A 9,111-nucleotide genomic window follows, 5' to 3' on the forward strand; every position below is an offset into this window, starting at 1 on the left:
TGTTGACTTGATCAAATCAGCTCGGAGATGATGGTGTTAAATACCACATCCTTCTCTCCTCCTATATACCATAGCCAAAAGCGTTTTTGTTCAATTTCTCCTCTCATCTAATAGAATTTCGACTACTATTTAGCTACTCTAAACTGAAATATTGGAAGCGAGTCTTCTTGTTATTCCTTTGGTCATACTATTTTTATCTACTTCAGCTAATGGGCATGGGTTGATGGTGGGTTGTTATAGTCAAACCTGCCCTAAGGCCGAGGAGATCATCAGTGAAACTGTTGCCAAAGTTGTTAAAGCTAATCCTGGTGTAGCAACTTCTCTTATTATAAGGATGCATTTCCACGATTTCTTTGTAAGAGTAAGTATTCTGCAAGATTCTCATCTTGAATTTCATCACTTATTTCATGATAATCATGATTGATTATGTAAGAACAATATTAAAAACAATGACAGATGATGAATTGCAGGGTTGCGATGGGTCAATTCTCCTTGATTCTACAGAAGGCAATACAACGGAGAAGGACCATCCGGCCAATAACCCAAGTCTAAGGGGCTACGACATAATTGATGAAGCCAAGTCCAAACTGGAAGCCAAATGTCCTGGCGTCGTTTCTTGTGCTGACGTAGTTGCATTCGCTGCAAGAGATAGTGCTTACCAAGTATGTTTTATTCAATTAATAATAATGAAATTTCGATTATACAAAATGTTAATAATAGAGCATTAATAGCTTATCATATACCCCAATGAATGTAAATTCAGGCTGGTGGGTTTAGTTGGGAGGTTGAAGGTGGAGGAAGAGACGGAATTATATCACGCGAACCAGATGTCTCGGAAAACAGGTTGACACAATTTTTTGCTTCAAAGCAATTGTCGCAGGAGGACATGGTCACTCTCTCAGGTAGGCCTACATATTTCCTAATAATGCTTGATGAATTGATTAAATCTGCTGTAGATTATATCTTATATAAATAATCTGACTGCTCTTGCAGGGGCCCATTAAATTGGGGTTTCTCACTGTAGTTCGTTCACCGGAGATCGTCTGTATAACTTCAGCGGCCGAGGCGGTCAAGATCCTTCCATGGACTCTAACTATGCTCTTCACCTCAGGACCAAATGCCCCCATTCAGCTTCAAACAACACCGTTGTTCCACTGGATCGTCTCACTCCCACTAAGTTGGACGTAAAAAACTATGTAGACTTCTAATACAATTGTGGACTATTGAAATCTGATCAAACGTTGATGTCAAATGATGCCACGTCTAGACAGGTGAACATTAACGCCAAGTACCCCAAAATTTGGAGGGAAAATTTTGGAAGGGTAATGGTAAAGATGGGTGCAATTGACGTTTTGACGGGATCACAGGGAGAGATAAGGAAACAATGCCATGTCCCCAACTAGCCAATTCCTCCACCGCCCTTTAAAAGAGAGAGTGTCATCGCTCTATTGTTTTATACCATTCTTTAATTGTAATTCTTTCATACAAAAGGAAAATTGATAGTTATTTGGTAAGATGTTTCCTTGCATTTTTTTTTTCTGTCTGAATGATTCCATAAACATAACTCATAATTTTGAACATAAAGTTGAATAATTTTTCTTTTTGTGTGGGGAGATATTAGCAATGCTGCTATATTAACCTGTTAAGATACATATTTTGAAGTGGAGTTCCGTTCTGCACAGCCACTCCGCATATATCCTCTAAAACATATTAGAGTCTCCACCATTGATGTGATGAAAACATGTTTGATAGATAAACATTCGAAATCCTAACAAATTATTAATATGGTCAATAGAATTATACAAAATAACATGATAAATTAAATATAATGTAAAAATCATGGAGTTTAGTATGATTAATTGTGATTAAAAAATAAATGTATTAAAAATAAGATAAGATAGAATTAGAGTTTATATCCAAAATTAATATATGTAAATTTTAATTTATTCATTCTTTTTTATTAAGATAAATGGGTTTTGGGCATGGTCATAACCATTTTATAAGCCAAATAAAAGTTACTCAAAGGTAACAAAATTAGAACTGAGCTATATTAGAAATCAGTTTATGCATTTTTTCATCTTTTTTCCTTTTTTGATCAATTGTCCAACCAAAGTTCTCTTCCAAACTAGTAGACCCAAAAGAAGGGAAAGACAACACCCCTTCAAAAACCCTACCTAAGGGTACAACATGGATTAAACGTGGGATTGAAGGAAGAGTATGAGTCAAAATAGCATCACAACTTTATTGGAGAAAATAACATAAGGAACAACAACTTGGAACACAATGGAATGAACATCAGTCTTACTAACAACCTGATCAATGGGCCATAGTTAGATTCAAAGGGAATCAAAGCAAGAGAAGATGGCTCAAAAAACATTCAAATTGCTAGAATCATCAAATAAAATTGTGAGATGTTCATGCAAAGAATTATCTATCAAGATGAGGACTTGTGAGAACCACAAGAACAATTTGAGGCTAAATGCCCCATAACAAAGCAACACTTGTATCAAAAAGGAATGTACTCATACTTGATTAATTGAGTCCAAGGGCGGTCTTGCACCTACAAAATAATATAACCTTGAAAGGCCTTCAGCATATCAATCTCTACAATAATACAAGCAAAGGATGCCCAATATCAAAGATTTGAGATGATTGAGATTTAAGAGTTCAAATAAATAAGATGCACCAAACAACTATGATTTAGCTTTTCTAGTGTAGTTCTAACCCAATGATAGTAAAATTGTATCTTTGAGTGGATTCCCATAATTTTTTTAGAGAAAACTAATGAATCCTACCCAAATAGATTAATTTTTATAGAGAATCCTGTGAAAATTCTATTGCAGTTACTGATTATCAATCTCCTATCTAGATAGATTATTTGACTTCCAAATATCGAATAATAATACAACTGCAACTTCACAAATAAAATTATAGATAGAAAATATGCAACACAATGAACAGAATATTTTGGGACAAATCATCCTTGGAAAAACCCCGAAGGGAAAACCGGTACTGTAGATGAGGAGTTATATTAAACTTCAGCAAACGAAGAGATACATAAAATATGTTGCCTCTTACTGGCAGAGCTCTAGTAATCTCCCAATTTCTCCTGCCAAGATCCACAACTGCTATCCCCAACACTATCACTATGCCCTTGCTAACACTGCAAGACTATTTGTTAGATTTGCAAATTCATTTGCTATCACTACAAATGCTTCTCAAGTATTTTCTTCAAATGCCCAATGACCCCCTTTTATACTACTCTCATTGTAAAACCAATACCCAATATTAATTCTTATTCAACGACTGAGATAAATGACACCTTAACAAACCCTAACCAAATTTTTTGCAAGATGTCTATAAGAGAGTCATCTAATGAAATAAATAATTGTCCCTATTCTAAAAAAAATGTTTAGAAAACAACTATTTAATAAATCCTAGCAAATGGACAAACAACTATCCAAGCTACCCCAACTAACACTCCCTCTTAGTGAAGAAGTTGTTCTGCATGACACCTAACTTATCTCTTAAGAAGATAAATTTTGCCTTCCCTAATGCCTTAGTCAAAATGTCTTCTACCCGCTCCTTTGTAGGTATATACTGTAGCTAAAAAATCCCTCATTGAACACAATCCCTGATGAAGTGATACCTGATGTCTATATGTTTAGACCTATAATGAAACACTAGATTCTTAGATAACTTGATGCAACTCTGATTGTCATAGTGTATCACAGTAGTCTCAACCCTCTGATCAAAAAAGGATACTAGTAACTTCTGAAGCCATATAGATTCACACATCATCATGCTAGTTGCTATGTATTCTGCTTCTGTAGAACTCAAAGCCACAAACTTCTGCTTCCTGTTGAACCAAGAGACAACTCCTGATCCCAAACTGAAACAACACCCTGAAGTGCTTCTCTTGTCTATTGTACTTCCTGCCCAATCTGCATCAATATAGCCCATCAACTTGATTCCTTCACCTCGAGCATATCTAATCCCATACTCAATTGTACCATGCAAATACCGCAACACATGCTTTGCTGCTATCCAATGCACTCTGTTTGGCTCAACCATAAACTGACTAAGAGAGTTTACTACAAAGGGTATATCTAGCCTGCTGTTGACCAAATACATGAGAGAACCAATCAACTGCCTATGTAGGGTGAGATCTACATCCATCTCCATGGATGTGTCTCCCTTCCTCTAATTCATGATCATAGGTGTAGATATGTCTTTGCAATCCTCCATCCTAAACCTTTTCAAAATTTTGATGTAATATTTCCCTTGTCCAAGGAAAATCTCTCCATTTGTCTACCAGACCTCCATGCCTAGAAAGTAGTGCATAAGTCCTAAATCCTTCATCTCAAACTCTGCTACAAGGTCCCTCTTGCATTCTTCTATGAGCCCTAGTGAACCTGTTAGAAACAAGTCATCCACATATAGAACAAGAATAAGAATGTCACCCCCTACTACCAAATAGTAGAGGTTAGCCTCCGCCTCACTCTTCACGAATCCCATTGCTTGTAGGTATGTATCAATGCACTCATACCATGCTTTGGGAGCCTGCTTGACTCCATACAAGGCTCTCTTTAATCTACACACGTGGGTTTCATTGTTGTGTGCTAAAAAGCCCTCTGGTTGTTCTATGTATACCTCCTCCTTCAATTCACCATTAAAAAACATCATCTTGAAATCCATTTGATGGATCTGCTATCCCATCTGTATTGCAAGCGAGATTATGACTCATATAGAATTATACCTGGCCACTGGAGTGAATATCTCCTCATAGTCTATTCCCTCCTTTTGAAAGAACTTCTTGGCCACAAACCTTGCCTTTCTTGATGCTATCATCATCAATGTGTTTTCTCTTATAGATCCAACATGATCCAACCACTATCCTGTTTGTTGGTCTAAGCATGACCTCCCATGCACCATTCCGCATTATTGAGGTATATTCCTCGACCATCACATCTTGCCACACCTACTACTATGCAGATTTTTGATAGTTGGAAGGCTCACTATCTACCAACTTTCTAACTAAAGCCACATAGTCATTAAACTTGGCTAGTTGTCTCCGTTGTCTATTACTCTTCCTAGGAGTTCCCACAAACTCCTGAGTATCCCTATGTGTCTATTGAATCTCATAGTTCCTACTGCCAACTATAGAGGATGAAACATCACCTCCATGTCTTCTTGATGCATCTCTTATTGTACCTGTTACTCTATACTCTGTGAACTCTCACCACCTGAGCCTATGCTTGTACTAGTAACTGTACTCGAGATTTGCTTCCCTATCCTTGGAGCTTCTATTGGCTACTCACTCTGATCATCTGTTGGAAAATATTTGGACCTCCTAAATGCCTTATCTTTCATGAATTTGACATCATGTCTAGCTATAATCCTCCTGATCCCTGGAATAAATATCTGATATGCCTTTGAGGTTTCACTATACCCCATGAAGTGCCCTCTCTCTGTAGTATGATCTAACTTGGTACTTGTATCCCTTGGAATATGACAATATGCCAAACTTCCAAATATCTTGAAGTGACTGACATCTGGCTTCTTTCCTATGAAAGCCTCCTTTGGTGTCATCTTCCCTAGTGCCTTATGTGGAACCCTGTTTTGTATGTATACTGATGTACTACATGCCTCTGCCCATAAGTAGTTGGGCATGTCCTAGTCATGTAGCATAGCCCTTGGTTCCTCCGATATAGAACTATTCTTCTTCTCAGCAACCCTTTTTGTTGTGGGTTGTAAGGAACTATCCACTCTCTCTTGATCCCTTCCCTAGTACAGAACTCCTAGAACTCTTTCCCTTTGTATTTTCCTCCATTGTCTGACCAAAGAACCTTTATCTTCCTTCCTGTAGAGTTCTCCACAAGAGCCTTGAAATATTAGAAGCGACTTAAAACCTCATCCTTGGTCTTCAAGAAGTATATCCTGGTCTTCCTAGAGAAATCATCAATAAAAGTAACATAGTACTCATATCCTCTGAGAGACTTTGTCGATATTGGTCCACATATAGCTGAATGTACTAGATCAAGAACACCCTTGGATCTCGTGTCAATCCTTGGAAAAGTTGCTTTCGCAAACTTACCCAGCACACATCCCTTACATAAATCATCATGCTTTGTGCACATCTCTAGAACACCCGTCACTATCTCATGGAGCAATTTAAGTGTTCCATGACATATATGGCCCATCCTCCTATGCCATAGCTCTCCTTGACCTTTAGGATTACTTTTGCTCATGAGTTCCTTAGGAGTATCAAACTGCAGCCTATAAAGTCGACCACTCTTAACTCCAATAGCTATGGGTGATTTCCAATCCTTATGCTTGATCAACACATGTGCCCCTCTAAAGAGTACATTGTAGCCTTTATCCTAAAGGACAGATACAGAAACCAGATTCATAACTAAGTTTGGAACATACAATACATCATGAAGGGGAATCAACTTGCCATTCTCCCTCTAAAACTAAACAGTCCCTTTCCCAACTGGGTGGAGCTTGGACAAGTTCCCCATAGAGATTTGGACTTTGGTGTCCTCCTCCTTATAACTGGAGAAGTACTCTCTAACTACTGTCATATGAAATGACGCCCCACTTTCTATATACCAAACACTCTGTGAGGTTGAGTTAATCATACAAGCTATGAGTACAAACTCATCCTCCATTCTACTAGAGAGCTTATCTACATTTGCTAAAGCTACCATTTGCTTCTTTCCTTTCTTCTCATTCTTCTTCCTTTGTGGGCAATCGGTGACATAGTGGCCAAACTCGTGATAGCCATAACACTTGATCTTAGACAAGTCCTTCTTCTTCTTCTTCTCACTTCATGCTATTCCACGTCACTTTTTTGACTCTTATTGTTGGCTCCATTGACAAGACTTAGTCTAAGCTCCTCCTGAGTGAAATCACTCCATAGTCGATCCCAGTTTGGTAAGGTGTCTCAACCATTAATAACTTGAAGAAATACATCCCACTTCTTATAAAACCCATTTAGGGCTATCCGTACTAGCTCACCATCACCATGTTTATCTCCAACGTCTGCTAACTCATCCTTGACAAGTCTAATCCTGGTGAGGTAACCTGTAACATGTTCTCCCTTGTTCATCTGAGTATTCCTCAATTTTTCATTAAGAATCAACTTCCTATTAATGGTCACATTCTAGTACAGATTCAGGATGGCATCCCACATTGTCTTCGCTGTATCCAAATCTGTGATATGCGGAACTATATGATCCTTAACATTGTCAAGGATTATCCTCCTCACCTTGGCATCTTCCTTCTTATAGGTTGCAAGAAGTGTTGGATCTGTAGGTACAATCACAACTGTGGTAACATATTCCTTAATACCATTCTTTTCTAGCAATAAAGAAATTATGGCTTTCCAGACACCAAAATTTGAGGCTCCATCTAATCTATATTGATCTATTAAACTTGTTGAGGCCATCTCAAGGGATAAAAGAAATAATAATTTGAAAGAGGTCAAACTAGGTTTTATTAACCCTCGACTTTCTTTCCTTTTGCTAGGGTAAACCTTTTCTAACCTCAACTTAGCTCTAATACCATGTGAAAATTCTATTGCTGTTACTAATTATTAATCTCCTATTTAGATAGATTATTTGACTTCCAAATATCAAATAATAATACAACTGCAACTTCACAAATAAAATTACAGATAGAAAATATGCAACACAATGAACACAATATTTTTGGAGAAATCGTCCTTGGAAAACCCCCGAGGGGAAACCAGTACTACAGATGAGGAGTTATATTAAAATTCAACAAATTAAGTGATACATAAAATAGCTTGCCTCTTATTGGCAGAGCTATGACAATCTCCCAATTTTTCCTGCCAAGATCAACAATTGCTATCTCCAATGCTATCACTATGCCCTTCCTAACACTAAAAGACTATTTGCTAAATCTGCAAATTCATTTGCTATCACTGCAAATGCTTCTCAAGTGTGTTCTCCAAATGCCCAATGACCCCCTTTTATACTACTCTCATTGTAAAACCAATGACCGAGATTAATTCTCATTCAATGACTGAGATAAATAACACCTTAACTAACCCTAATTAAATTTGTTGCAAGGTGTCTCTAAGAAAGTCATCTAATTAAAAAAAAAATTGTCCATATTCTAACAAATTTGTTTAGAAAACAATTATTTACTCAATCCTAGCAAATGGACAAACAACTGTCCAAGCTACCCCAACTAACAAATCCTTCATATTTTCTGAAAAAAAAATTCAATCAATGTAAATTCAGGCTGGTGGGTTTAGTTGGGCGGTTGAAGGAGGATGAAGAGACGGAAGGATATCACGTGAATCAGATGTCTCAGGAAATCTTCCTCCTCCCTCATTTGATGTAAACCAGTTGACACAACTTTTTGCTTCAAAGAAATTGCCGCAGGAGGAGACGGTCACTCTCTCAGGTACACCTGCATATTCTCTAATAACGCTTAATGAATTGATTAAATCATCTGTAGATTATATCTTATATAAATAGTTTGACTGCTCTTGCAGGAGCACATTCAATTGGAGTTTCTCATTGTGCTGCATTCACCGAAGATTGTCTGTATAACTTCAGCGCCGTAGGTGGTCAAGGTCAAATGCCCCCCTACAAATCCATCTAACGCCAGTGTTCAACTGGATCCTTTCACTCCCACTAATTTGGACGTGAAATACTACGTCGATTTGCAATACAAGCGTGGACTGTTGAAATCTGATCAAACATTGATGTCAAATGATGCGACCGCCAGACACGTGAATATTAATGCCCAGTATCCCAGTATTTGGAGGAAAAACTTTGGAAGGGCAATGGTAAAGATGGGTACAATTGACGTGGTTACAGGATCTCAGGGAGAGATAAGGAAACAATGCCATATCCCCAACTAGCCAATCTCTGCACCGCCCTTAAAGCAGTTTAAGTTTCATTGCTCTATTGTTTTATACCATTCTTTTATTACAATTCTTTCATACAAAATAAAAAATGACAGTTATTTATAAGATATAACTGCATCATTCTTGCATACCGAGGATGCTTCCTTGCAAATTTTTTTCTTTCTGAACGATTCCAGAAACAAAATGAGAACTTTGTGGACACT

At 37.5% G+C, this 9,111-nt stretch overlaps 1 pseudogene; it reads left to right on the forward strand.

The window, feature by feature from the left end:
• Positions 1-223: 223 nt before the first annotated feature.
• LOC131074092 (peroxidase 5-like) lies at positions 224-8,902 on the forward strand (annotated as a pseudogene).
• Positions 8,903-9,111: the final 209 nt, after the last annotated feature.

Source organism: Cryptomeria japonica, chromosome 4, assembly GCF_030272615.1.
Source record: "Cryptomeria japonica chromosome 4, Sugi_1.0, whole genome shotgun sequence".
NCBI lineage: Eukaryota > Viridiplantae > Streptophyta > Pinopsida > Cupressales > Cupressaceae > Cryptomeria > Cryptomeria japonica.